Source organism: Triturus cristatus, chromosome 5_2, assembly GCF_964204655.1.
Source record: "Triturus cristatus chromosome 5_2, aTriCri1.1, whole genome shotgun sequence".
NCBI lineage: Eukaryota > Metazoa > Chordata > Amphibia > Caudata > Salamandridae > Triturus > Triturus cristatus.
The window spans coordinates 611,982,473-611,996,476 of NC_140588.1; the positions used below are offsets into that span (position 1 = coordinate 611,982,473).

At 43.0% G+C, this 14,004-nt stretch overlaps 1 protein-coding gene across 2 annotated transcripts in view; it reads left to right on the forward strand.

Annotated features, from left to right (window-relative positions):
• SLC25A53 (solute carrier family 25 member 53) overlaps nucleotides 1–14,004 on the forward strand; it is a 51,543-nt gene that overhangs the window by 12,440 nt on the left and 25,099 nt on the right. Inside the window, exon 1 of one of the 2 annotated variants that reach the window (XM_085607693.1) lies at nucleotides 70–314. The exons of the other annotated variant lie outside the window; for it this stretch is intronic. The gene's annotated coding sequence lies outside the window, so the exon portion shown is untranslated. Of the gene's footprint in view, nucleotides 1–69; nucleotides 315–14,004 lie in introns of those variants that run through there. 2 annotated transcript variants of the gene reach the window in all.

Below are 14,004 nucleotides of genomic sequence, written 5' to 3' on the forward strand. Positions count from 1 at the left end.
AATAAAAACTCTAAGGTGTGCAGGGCAGCCCTTCAGCATCCATCAGTCTGCGGAGGACCCGCGAGGGCGAGTCAGCCAATCCCGGCACGGTCGATGGGCGAGGCCTCTGCCTGTGCCGATGCGAAGCGCAGGGTGTGGGGCCAGCAGCACTACAGCGGACCCCGTTATTTCCGGCAGCTACACACCATGCACCTCGCGCTATCACGGAGCCGACAGACTGCAGCCTTCCCTCGCAGGGCTGCCGTTTTATAGCATCGCCGTGGCGAGGACCACAAAGGAGGAGTGAGAAGCGAAACCTCCGCCAACAATACACGGTAACAATGGCTGGCCGTGCTGCCTTCTCTCTATCAACGACTGCCAGTTCGGCACTGAATCACTGTTCATTGAATGCATTGTGTTATCTGCCATAGAGAGTTCATTGCTTCCTTCCCACTTCATGTTGATGTACACAATGCAAGCTATATTTCGGTGTTCTGGTTTAATTGACGCATGTGGAGCACTGGGAGGGGATTCTGGATATCTCGGATAACTGTGCCAAATAGACAATATAGTTTGACTTTATTGGAATCACATTAGGGCTAACATAATATGTCTTATTTATAAACTGTCTGCAGTGCTGGTGTTTCCTGTCAATTGTGTAGCGGGCAAATAGTTCAAGGGTCTGATTGCTTCACACCTAAAATGAGAATGCACCAGTTTGCACACCCCTCCAAGGCGTAGTGACGGAGAGCTTTCTTTACACCCCACTGTGCTACACCTGCCTATGACCTATGCACCCTTTAAAATATTCCCTTTGTTGGTTTTAAAAAATTAGCTCGGTAGGTTTGTGTTCGAACACCTTGCCAAAAAGGATTTTATTGGATCAAGTCAACAATGCATAAATAGATTCTTGATACTTAACAGGGCAGATGGGTTAAGTAAGGAGTAATTTATTGCTTCATCCTGGTTCTGCTCAGTTCAGGCCCTTATATGTTCTTTCTTGTGGACCCATCTGGTTCTGTGTATAGCGTTTCGTGAATTTGATGGGTGTTTGACAGCAGCCGACGTACAGATTTATTACTGGGCCTCCCACCTGGTGGTCTTGAATGACTGGCTCCACAGGGGACGAAAAGATCCAGTGTATCGCGTGGAACTTTCCATCATGTCGTGGGAAAAGATAACTGACTGCTTACATGGGTCACCATACCCTCACGCTTTACTGGACCCTAATGGGGTAGTGTTACGGATTTGGCGGGTCACTGCGAGATGGACTGGTCGGGGGGAGGTGGTAGGAATACATTGCAGACTGCCACTCTGGAGGAACAAGCTGCTTCGACATGTGGCGGGTCTACGTGGGTTCGTATGATGGGACCTGAATGACATCTCTCAGTTGGGAGATGTATGGCAGGGATCCACTGCATGCCCATTTTCCGACTTACAAGAAGATTTTCACTTGCACCACACTTAGTTCTTTCTGTTTCTTTCAGATTTGACATGTCTTATCTTATCATACGCTCACTTTGGTGTAGGTCCCTGAATATAGCCCCACAGAGGTTAAGATCCATAAGTCCCCCATGGCTCAAGGGGAAGTTTTGCAGATTTATCGGTCCCTGGTCATTAACTCCCCGGACTTGATCCTACCTCTACGCATGCATTGGGATGCCTGGTTGGGGGCCCTGGATTATGGGCAATGGAGGGAGGCACTTATGGCGCCACAGGAGCTAGCCATCTCCTCCTGGCTCCATGTGATCCAAGTTAATGTTCTTCATGTGACCTACCTGATGCCGGAAGCAGCTGTGAAGGGTGATGAAGCTTCTGGCACCGCAGATTTCTATCATATGATTTGGCTGTGCCCCCTAATACAGCGGCATCGGTCCCAGCTTTTAGGGGTCTTCGCTGATGTGTTTGGGTTGACCGCCTGATCGTTCTCCTCAGATCGTGGTTCTGGGGCTGCTGGAGGAGCTGGAAGGCAGGAGGTCTGAGAGGTATTTGGTGGGCCTGTGAACCTTGCCTGGAAAACTTGAGATTGGATTTCTGCATCTGCCCCTGACCTGCTTGCATGGCAGAGAGTCATGGACTGGTATTTAAAATAGAGAAGCCTGTGTATGCTGCACGTGGCTGCCCACAGAAGCATCATCAAATATGGGTGGTTTGGTAGGACCATATTGGGCTTCTGGGATTGTGATGTAAATCCTTATGCTGTTTTATGCACAGAGATCGCTGATGATTGTATGTATTTGGTGGTGTTTATTTTGTTTATGGCTGTACCTTATATTTTGAAAAATCTCCATAAAAATACTTTATAAAAAAAATAAAAAAGCTAGGAGTACTGTAGGTTTACTCCTGGCTGGCTTCTGGAATTCAAAAGTAAGGCAGGACTACTACAAGAGTAAGTCACAGTAAACTATTTGTGGTCAGGGCTCTATGTGCCTTCTCTGTTTACTCTCTTCGCATACGGCTAAATAATAAACAATTATCCATATGGATTGTCAAACATAGTCTTATTTTCCAAGGCCAAAGTTATTTTTTAACATTACTGATAGACAAATATATGTTGATTATTGGAGAATTTGTGGGTTATGAGATCCCCAATTGTTGCATCTGCTGAAGGCAATATCGTCAATTCACAAGAGAATTGCAAAGCTATTTGTACATCTGATTGGATTTCAGAATTTCATGCATGATAAGTGGGAGAGTTGGATGGGAAACTTATATCGATGAACCCTTCTTCCAGTCTGGTGGGCCTACCTCTCAGAAAGTAAAACATGTTAATTGAAAACAGCGCAATCCAATCTCTTCAGCCCATCATATTACATTACTTTGGGTCAGATGTACGTAGCAACTGCTTCAAAAAAGCAGTCACAAATTATGCACCAACTTTCCGCAACCAGTATTTTATTTTGTGAACCAGACTATGTACTAATAAGTCAGTCCACAAAATACGAGTTGCAGGGGGATACAAAATGACCAGCCTAATTAATATTCACTAGGCAGGTTTCAATTTGCAACCCACTGTGAATGTCTACAATCACAGGACTGTTTTAATGGCTCTGATGTTCTATGAACAGCTTGTTATTGTTGAGTTCAAAAAGTGAGTTTATTGAGAGAAATTAAAGTAATAATACAGAGGATAATATAACAACAAAAAATACATAATATAAAGCAAACTACAACTGAGAAATAAGATAATTAAATGTAAAAGTCGGCTTAGCATAGCCTATAGAGAGAAATAACAGCAATATGCAGATTTATCGGTGTGAATAAAAAAGAATTACAATTTATATCAAGATTATAATACAGAATGAAAAATGACCAAATAATATAATATTAACATGAGGGAAGTCAAGGAGGTTTAGAAACTTTTTGTTGCTCAGGATTCATGGACAGGGAGCGTCTAGCACTAGCATCAATAAACAGCGTAACAGGTAACCATAAGTTTGAAAGTTTCGTTGCCATATGAATAGGATATACAAAAGTTGTATCCGGCCTATGATTATAAGAGACAGTGTACCACCAAGCTTGATAAGACAGTTTGGTAAAGTATTTCTAATTCTTGGTTATCTGTTGAAAAGCAACATCGAACAGCAAATCGATTATGTTAGTGTAACAAATTGTTATTGAGTGTTCTCTTGCTAGTAGTAGTGATGTCAGGAGCGAATTCCCAGCTCTATTGGTTATCTGGATTTAGCACTTTCTTTTCCTAGTTTGGCCTTTTATATTTTATTATTAATTTTGTATCAGTGGTATCGAAACAGCCACCAGGTCCTAGAGCTTCATGTAAAAGGGAGCCCTTTTCCTTGATATTGACTTGTGATCATGGTCATTGCGAAGCTAGATTACATTAACAAACGTAGGGATTTTCGTCCAGTTCTTGAAGCAGAATTCAATTTGTTCTTTCCCTTGCGATTTGTATTCTAGTTGAAAGAGGTGTTTTACATTTTCACTTATTGTTTCTCGTCTCATTATAGGGGCAGAAAGGGGTAGTTAAAAGGTTTTATATGATCTCAAGCCATAATAGCAGTGAGCTGCCTTGAGGAGATGGTGCAGTATCATTTCTCATCAAAGTTGTTTTATGTGCTTTATCTGAAGTGTTGAATAGGGGAGATTGTGTATTGCTATGTCAGGTGCATATCGGTTTTGACCCTGAGTATGTTAATGGAACTGTTCAGTCTGTTTGTTTTGGCTTAATTTGTTATTGTTTTTTCCTACTCCAGGTCCCTTTTTGGGTTGTTCCATCATTTTATTGACTATTGAGCTTTACTTCATTTGAATTTATGCAGAGGGAGATTCCTTGTGGTCCAATGTATTAATGCAGATTGAGTCCCTTTTAAATGTGATTCTGCTGATCATAATTCAGAAACTCATTAGATAAATTTGTTTCACAGTGTAACATAAATTGGGAAGGACTTTATAAGAGAAGATTGATTCTTCCCTTGCCATGGTATTGATGTTTACATATTCTTGTTTTGGTTTTCAGTCTGCTTTTTTGTTTTTTCTAGTTTTCCATAGTTAAAATTGGCAATTACAAAATGGGATTAGCTTCGTCTTTCAACGCTAGATGCAATGAGTTTTTATACTTCAGAATGACTTGGCAGTTGTGCCCTTGTTTGGGTTAATTATGCTACTCTATTAAAGTGTTCTATTAATGAACTCATCTCCTCCAGAACTGATGTCAGCTAATCTATTAAAGAGGTGCAAGTACAGTTTCCTTCTACTTTCACAGCTTCCTTTTTGGCACAGTCCATTAAGTTGTTTAACTTTCCTAGTTTCATATCAATCGGTGACGTATACACTGCTAAGGTCTGCAACAGATCTACTTGGATTTCCAAACAAGCAGCATAGCAGAGTCAGCAGTCCCCCTGCACCTCAGAGCCTCACCATCACTCCAGCAGTTCAGGAAGGACCTCAAGACCTGGATGTTCAATCAATAGGAACAGATAACGTGATCCCGCAGCCTCATCCCACAGCGCCTCGAGACCCTCACGGGTGAAGCAGCCGCGCTTTACAAATCCTGATTGATTTATTGATTGATTGATTCATGAACGGCACTGTGACAATGGAAGCCTGAGCATAAAACAGGTACATGGCTATGAATGGTCTGGGAGAATATTGGTGATCTGGCACTGCACAAAACTCCTAAATAAATATACTGACCACTACCACGCGGACAAATTCTTTCCTGATACTTTCCTGATGGTCCAGTAACCCATGCCTGATCTTATGGGTGGGGTATTTGTGAGTAAGAAGATTCTGCACAGTTTACGTTGAATTGGATTTAGTAAATACGGCTGCTTTTGATGTAAAATAAAAACAATTCCATGAGTTATAGAGATGTGGTTGAAGTACAATGATTTTAATCTTTGAGAAAAACTAAACTGGGATAAAGCATTGTTGACCAGTTTCTTAGTATTAGAAATGGGGGTCTGTAGTTAGCAGAGGTGTGCATGTTTGTCCAAGTAGGGACCCTTCCCTCTAGTCAGGGTAAGGGATGACACACTTTAGATAACCCCTGCTCACCCCCTTGGTAGCTTGGCACGAGCAGACAGGCTTATCCCAAGGGCAAGGTGTAAAGTATTTGTACTCAAAACACACAGTAACACCGTGAAAACACCACAAATGGACACCACATCAGTTTAGAAAAATAAAGTATCTTTATCTGAACCAAACAAAACCAAAATGACAAAAATCCAAAATATATGTATCAAAATATCACTTTTTAGAACAGTTACTTTAAAAATAGCACTTGTAGAAACAAATAGCTCCACCTGGGCCTATACCAACCTCGTGACAGGCATAAATCCAAAGTACGGCACCGACCGCAAGGTGCGCAGTGCCGGGCACAGAGTCACATGGACCCCCAAACAACAGTACCCTGGAAAACGAAGTCTATGGACGATGCACGGCGTTGTGGAGGTGAGGCTTCGGTGTCAAGGTTGGTTCCCTGGTTTCCATGTGGTAGGCAGTGCATTGAGTCCATGAGGCGAGGCGTCAAATCCAGGACTGGGGAAGTTAGGTGGTGTCGGCGGTGAGGTGGCGCTTAGGATCCGCAGTCGAAGAGTTTGTGAAGTCACCCTCGTTGGTTATCGGATTCGCAATAACGGGATGCTGGCAGTGATGGCGTTGGTGCGAGCACTGGTGTCGGGAAGGCCGATAATTGCAGGCATCGGTAGGCAGGCGGGGTGGTGCGTCATGCACTTCACAAGCGCGGCCTCGGTGTAGGTCTCATTGTAAGTGGCAACAACGCTGGCGGTGTCAAAGTTGTTTTTCTTGCTTTGCAGCACCAACCACACAATTCTCAGGGCCCAGGAACTGGAATTGGTGCCCTTTTGAACACAGGAGTTCACAGACGAGTGCATGTTCTTGTCAGTGGGTTGCATGTCTTTGTGGCCCTGAGACTTCAGAACAGGAGGCCAGCACACACAGGCCCTTTGAGATTCTTCTTCAAACAGGTTCACAGCAAAGTTCTAGTCTTTGTCCCCTCCTTTGCAGAAGCAGCAGCTGCAGGTCAACCTAGAAAGCACACACAGGAAAGGGGCAGTGCTCCTCCTTACAGCTATCCAGCTCTTCTCCTTGGCAGAGGTTCCTCTTGAGTCCAGAAGTGATCTAATTCTCTGGGGTTTAGGGTCCAATACTTATACCCCATTTTCTCTATGTTTTCTTTGTGGCAAGGGTCTCTGAGCCCAGTCCAAACCAGTTCCGTCCTCTCTGGTGCAGCAGGACCACAGGAGGTGGACACAGCATTGTGCAAAGGAGACACAGCCTATTCAGGTGCAAGTGAAACTCCTCCCACCATTCTAAATGCAGCCAAGGTCTATTCAGCTCAGCTGTGAGTCACCCTGGAAATGCAGGACACACCTTGACCCCCCTTGTGGCTGTCTAGAGTGAATGCACATCCCTGGCTCCAGTCACTCCAAAACCAGACAGTCAATACACAAACAGCAGAGGCACACAGAATGGTTAAAGAAGAAAATGCCTACTTTCTAAAAGTGGCATTTTCAAACACACAGTTTAAAAAACATCTTCCTAAAAAGATGTGTTATTAAATTGTGAGTTCAGATAGCCTAAACTAAATTTCTCGATCTTGTCCCAATGGAAAGTTATACTTGTAAGATGTTACAAAGTAACTCCCATGTTAGCCTATGGGACAGATAACCTTTCCAATCGTGAAAAACAAAATTGAGAGTATTTTACAATCAGGACATGTAAAATACACCGGTACATGTCCTACCATTCACAAAACACTGCACCCTGTCCACGGGGGTACCTTGGGCCTACCTGAGGGGTGCCTTACATGTAAGAAAATGGAAGGTTGGGGCCTGGCAAGTGGGTCCACTTGCCAGGTCGACATGGCAGTTTTAAAACTGCACACAGACACTACAGTGGCACATCTGAGTTACACTTACAGGGCTACTCATGTGGATAGTGCTGCAGGCTCACTAGTAGCATTTGATGTATAGGCCCTGGCACACTTAGTGCACTTTACTAGGGACTTACCAGTAAATCAAATGTGCCAATTACTAACCAATCACAATTACAATTTATACAGGGAACACTTGCAATTTGACACTGATCAACAGTGGCAAAGTGCCCAAAGTGTCTAAGCCAGCAAAAACGAAATCCAGCATACCATAAAAAATCCAGGAGGTAGAGGCAAAAATTCAGGGGAAACCACGCCAAGGATGCCAAGTTTAACACTCCGCTTGATAAACAGTTAAAATATTGTAAAAGTCCAAGAATGGAAGCAGCAACTTTAATGTTCTTTGAAAGTGTATGTTCCTTTGGTACAAAAATCGATTTATGTGCGGATTAGATCTCCTAGAGAGCCAACACAGGCCTACAGAATATATGCTAATCCCAGCTCTGAGTGGTGCAGAGATCTCTCGCACCCCACTAGTCAGTTCTGCTTCCAACGGAATTGCTTGTATGGGGGAGATTGAGCTACTCAGAAAGCATATTTTAATACTTTCCCCTCTGTCCTATGTCCAATAGGACAGAGGGGAAAATATTAAAATATGCTTTTCATGCGCGAAGCACTCAGCTTTAACAGTTTAGCAGAAACTTTGACTTCATAGATCTTTAACAGGAGATCAAGGTGGCGCCCCCCAGCGGAACTGTAAAAACTGCGGATCCCTATTCGGTCGGCTCTGGCTTTGCACTGTAAATGTTTTATATGAAGAGATTTTGAATTATTTTGGACTATAGTTACCCCAAGAAGTTGTAACTTTTTACTCTAGAGCTGGTTGCAGCCGATTGACCATGTAAACAGCACATTTTTTTATTGAATTTTGAAAAACGCATCATTTTACCTTTATTTACATTTATTTTCAAGAATTGATTATTTGTGTAGTCCGATAATATTGCAGTTGCTGTTGAAGATGACATGATCCTCAGCATAAAGCAGGGTGTGAATCTTATATTTGCGTTCAGTTTTTTTCTGGGGTAGGCGTGCTTACTTTCTGGAGTGTAGATGGAAAAGCATGCTGGTATAACAAAATAATGAGGGGGGACAATATCCATTCTTCCTTAAGGCCATGTTGTTTGATATTTGAGTACTCAGCACCCTGTCAGTCTCTAACAAAATTTTGAGCCAGTTGTCGGTATGATGAGCTGTGAGCAGTTTGAAAAGGGCTTTAGCGATGCCTAAAGCAATTAACTTATGCCATATTACTGTATGGCTGATCTTGTCAAAGGCGGCAGAGAATTCTATAAATGGCGCAAAAATAGGTTTTAATCGGGTGTATTGTTTCGACGATTAGGTTTAGCATCATGATGTTGGCAAACGTTTTTTCGTGAGTAGGCTTGCTCCTTAGGTAGGATTCTGTTGTCATTTACCCAGTTTAGTAGGAGCTCTAGTAGGCATTGGTGACTATATTTCCAGAGGGAAAAGGAGGGCAATTTGGCAATAGTTTTGTGGGCTATCTCTAGCCCTTTTCTTACAGATTGGGAGGAGGGTGCTTTCTCTTTAAGAAGAGGGAATCACCCCGGTGCAGAAGCATTCACTAAATGGCAGGAAGGGGAACCTGCCACATTTGGATCCCTTTCCAAAAGGGGTATTGTGGTGCCATCCTGGCCCTGTGCTGGGGAAAGGGGTGAGAGTTTGACGTATTTTACTATATAGGAATTTCTTGGGAGGTCGATACTGTTTGGTAAAGTTGATAAGTCCATTCGATATGCTGGCATTAGCGGCATACAGGTGAGTGGCATAATGCTGCCATGCAGGGCCTGCTTTAGCGCTGGTAGCGCCTAGTGCCCCAAACGTTGCTGGCACCCCCACATCCCAAAACCTCCTCCGGAAATTCATTCACTACCACGCTCCACTAGCCCCTCTCTCACATGCATTTTCTTTTGTTTTATAACGCTACTGATACCAGCATAGGGAGTCAGAGCACTTTACATCACATACACATTATATAGAGCCAATGAGTCAGACTTATGTAAATCAGTCCATAGGAAATGCTACAGAAGACAATGAATACTACAAGGTGCAGGAGTGACAGATACTAGTATATTTTAAGAAGTTTGTGCCTGGAGAAGCACAAACTCAGGATTTAAAATGTACCACAGTGATTGGCTTTACCCTTTTTAGCAACATTAGGATAATGAAAGACTGGGAGGCATGGAGGGGCAATCAGCTCAAAAGAGATCACTCTGAGAAATACTGGTGCCCCCCCATCTATTACTAGACTTTTCACTAATCTTAAAAATGTACCTACCCCGACCCCCATCGTTTGGACTGGCCCAATCGAGGTTTCCTTAGAACAAGGAGCCATATCTACTCCCCCGCAATTAACCCAAAATGCCATAATTGAACTTGCTGGAGAGGCTTCTACTAAAGAAATCGCCCAGGCATCAGAGCTTAATCTTGGCATTCGAGACACCCCTACCGCTATTACTGCTGTTGCTGCTACGAATATTACCACCCCCTACACAGCCACCATCGCTACCACCGCTATTACTACTCCCATTGTTACTGCTGGTGATCCCTCTAGCTGTGAAGTCGGAAAAATCACCCTCGGGCTGAATAAAGTGACCGATGAAAGTGGTCTGGAAAATTTGAACCCCAGATTAATAGACTTACAGACCCCAGACCTAGTAAATGAAAATGGCTTTTCTGTCTCAGACGGTTACCCTATCCGGGTCTGATAATGAGCTAGTAAGCTCTACAGAAACCACCCAATCTGAAGAGGAGGTAAATGACTCTGTTCCCAGAACTATAAAACAAAAAAAAGCTCGAGGTAAAAAACGCAGCCAGTCGAAATGGGCTCACACAGACCCGCATGGATCTTTGCCTGATGGCAAGAACAGCCGACCAGCTCTAATCTTTAGTAGATTTATAGGTACGTATTAAATCACTCTACCCTATATGTAACTATCACAGTCGTGCCACCCATGTCAGTGGCCCCCACATATTCTTACCAAAATATCGACTTTTATACCGGGAACCCTTTGAAGCAAGTAACCTTTACATTAAACCCTCGAAGAGGAGTACCGGATTCGTTAATGTTGTGTATTCTATAATATACAAATAGACTTATACAGCGCTTAAAACCCTCCCCGTTCTAGAGACACACAAATCTCTAAACCTCGTTCTCACTAGCACAGTTACTTACCGGGACTGCAAAAGTCTCCTGGCGTGCTCCAACTTCCTCCAATTAGTTCAGAAAATGTCGGTGAATGGGCGACTCCGCATTTAAATACGCCTGTCATCCCTTTCCTTGAATCAAGATCATAAAAATAGAAAGTGGACTATGGAATTTAATAGTAACCGCCATCTTAAAATAAACGTAAAATAAAAGTTGCTCATAACTTTGCTATAGTATTCAGTTTTAAGGGACTCCCTTGCATTTAATCGGGTAAAATAAAAATAGAAAGTGGACTGCGGAATTTAATAGTAACCACCATCTTTGAGTAGACTTAAAGCAAAACTGCTCGTAATTTTCCTATAATATTCAGTTTTAAGGGGTTCCCTTGCATTTGATCGTGTGTTTACGAAGTGAGTTATTCTTCAGTATAATCGTAAAATTCTCAGCTCATCATTATACAGCGTGAACTTACTTAAACGTTGAAAGAATCTTGCTGTCTTCAATGTCATGTTTAGTATATATAACAAAGATGATTTCTAATTCGCCAAAAATGTTATAAGGCCCTAATATTATTCTTACTATAATATCAAAGAGACTATGAAGAGTTGCATATAAGTATAACCTATTTCTAAACAGATGCTTTTTTTAAAATATATATACACACATTATTCACTCTCCCTTTCTTTACAGTTTATTTTATAAGTTTCTCCCATTCCTCTCATGAATTTAATCCTTGCTTAATAGTATTGAGGATAGAAATGTACCACTGTTCCCTAGCCTTCCTTTTTTCCTCCATGTTGCCACCTCTTCTATTCATAGTCACCTTCTCTAAGATATCCCATTTGAAATCAGTTTCTTTGTGTCCCTGTTCTGTAAAATGTGTTACCAACGGGGTATTCAATTTTTTGGTTTTAATGGAAGATCTGTGTTTTAGAAGACGTATCCTAAGCTCTCGACCAGTCTCGCCCACATATGCATATCCACACGGGCATCTTAGCAGATAAATAATATTTTTGCTCCAACAGTTGTTTAAGGTATGAGCAACTCTAGTTCTGCCATTATGTTTCAATTCCTTCGCCACTATGCATTGAGGGCACAAGGAACAATTTTCACACTTAGTGTTGCCTCTCACTGTGGAGTTGTAAATCGTTTTCTGTTTGTGGACTGGTTCTTCCCTATATGTGTGAACCAATTGGTTGAGTAAGTTTGTATTTCTTTTGTAAGCAAACCGAGGTTTCTCTAATTTCACATTGTCTTCATCGTTTAGTATACACCAGTATCTGTTTATCACGTTTTTAATTTTTTTTCTAATCTCATAGAACTGGCTGACAAACACTACTTTGGACATCTTATTATTCTTAGGTCCCTCAAACATTGCTTCCCTGTTGTAGAATCGCGCTCTTTTAAAAGAATGAGATATCAGCTTTCTAGGGTATCCCCGGTCTCTTAATTTAGTTTTTAAAACCTCAGAGTGTTTATAGAAGTTCTCCAGCTTTGTACAATTTGTCCTAAGGTGGAGAAATTGACTAAATGGTATATCATCCTTCTGAGACCTGGGGTGGAAACTGGAAAAATGGAGCAAAGTGTTTTTATCCATAGGTCTGGTGTATAATTCTACTTCCAGTCTTCCACCCTCAGATCTAATGGTAATATCCAAATAGTCAACACTGTCCTTACTGTAATGGGCGGTAAATCTGAGGTTGTCATCCCCTAGATTCAAAAAGCTGAGGAATTCCTCTAGTAATTCTAAGGGGCCGCTCCAAATAAAGAAAACATCATCAATAAAGCGATGCCATTCGCAAATATTTTAATAAAAGGGGGCAAATTCGTTACAAATATGATGTTTCTCGAACTCCCCAACATACAAGCACGCTAGACTTGGAGCGCAGGTAGCGCCCATACTGGTCCCTTTCTTTTGGCGAAATAGCTGATCCTTAAATAGGAAGATGTTGTTTTTCAACACCATATCCGTGCACTCTACAGTGGACTCTTTGTTGGCTTCCTCCATCTCTGTATTCTCAAGGATTTCCTGTATTACCTCCACGGTGGATTACTGCGGGATGTTAGTATATAAAGCCTCAATGTCTAGAGTTACTAGACATTGGGTATCCTTGCAGAAAGGTTTGTTTTCCACCATGCTGATAATGTGTGTAGAGTCCCTTACATAAGATTTGAGTTGAGTCACTAGAGGTTTGAGGAAAAAATCAATGTATTTGCTTAATGGTTGTAATAGTGAACCCAAGCAGCTGACAATCGGTCGCATAGGAGGATCAGTGTGATCCTTATGGACCTTAGATAAGCCATATATTGTGGGAATTCTGGGGTTGCTGTTGTGGAGTAATCTAAATTCCTCCTCACAAATCCAATCTCTCTCTTTTGCTTCCTCCAGGAGGTCATTACACTTTGTAGCTAACACTGACAGCTCCCTTTCATGCACCTTGTTAGACCTGGCACCTTGGCGTGAGTTTCCCTTCCACTTTTTGATGGTGTGCCTCGATTGTTTTGCTGGTGTTGTCCGCTCAGGGCACTGCGCCACGGCTAATCCGTGCCGCAGTGCAAGTGCTCCCTAAGTAAAGTGTACCTGTAATTGATGTCCATGATTGGTTGATTGGATTCACTGTCAGTCCCCAGTAGAGTGCACCAGGGGTGCCAGGGCTTGTGAATGCCAATGCTGCTGGTGGGCTTGCAGCGCTGGTTGCGCCACCCACGGAAGCGGCCTTGTAAAATGTGTCTAGGGTCTGCCACCGCAGACCCTGTGCGCGGTCCGGGACCGTCGCGCTGACTGCGCAAGTGCCCCCACTTGCCAGTCCCTAAACCTTCCCTTACCTACATATTAGCCACCCCTCTGGGAGGCCCAAGGGCAGGGTGCATTGTAGGCATAAGGTAAGACATGCCCTGGTGTGTGTGGCATGTCTTAGTAGTGAATTACAGCCCTTGTCGTTTTTCACTATTGAAGGCTACCTGCTCTCCATAGGCCAGAATGGGCTGCTGGGATCACGCCAACGCTGTGACCCCAGTGGACTCAGAGAGCATGGTAGAAGTGTCAAGTTTAGTATGCCTGAACTCAGGATGATAAAATACTTCTTGTAGTCAAGTTTATTTTAGTATCCTGGGTTTGTAAATACTACTTTTAGAAAGTTAGTATTTACTGACCTGACCATCTCAGTCCGCCTCTGCTGTATGTGTGTGTGTTCTGCCCAGCAACAGTAAGGAGCAGGGTTGGGGAATCCCCAGAGACAGGTTGGCTGCCAGGTGGTGGGTAGAGAGATTACACCTGGATGGGTGGGAGGAGTACACCTTGACTCTTGAATAGACCTGTGCTCTGCCACCACAAAGCCGGCGCCACCCCCTGTGGGGCGGCTGATGTCTCTGCCCTGCTGCTGAAAGGAAAGAGCAGACTCACCATAACAAAGTGCTCCAGAACTGGACTGAGCCAGGCCTA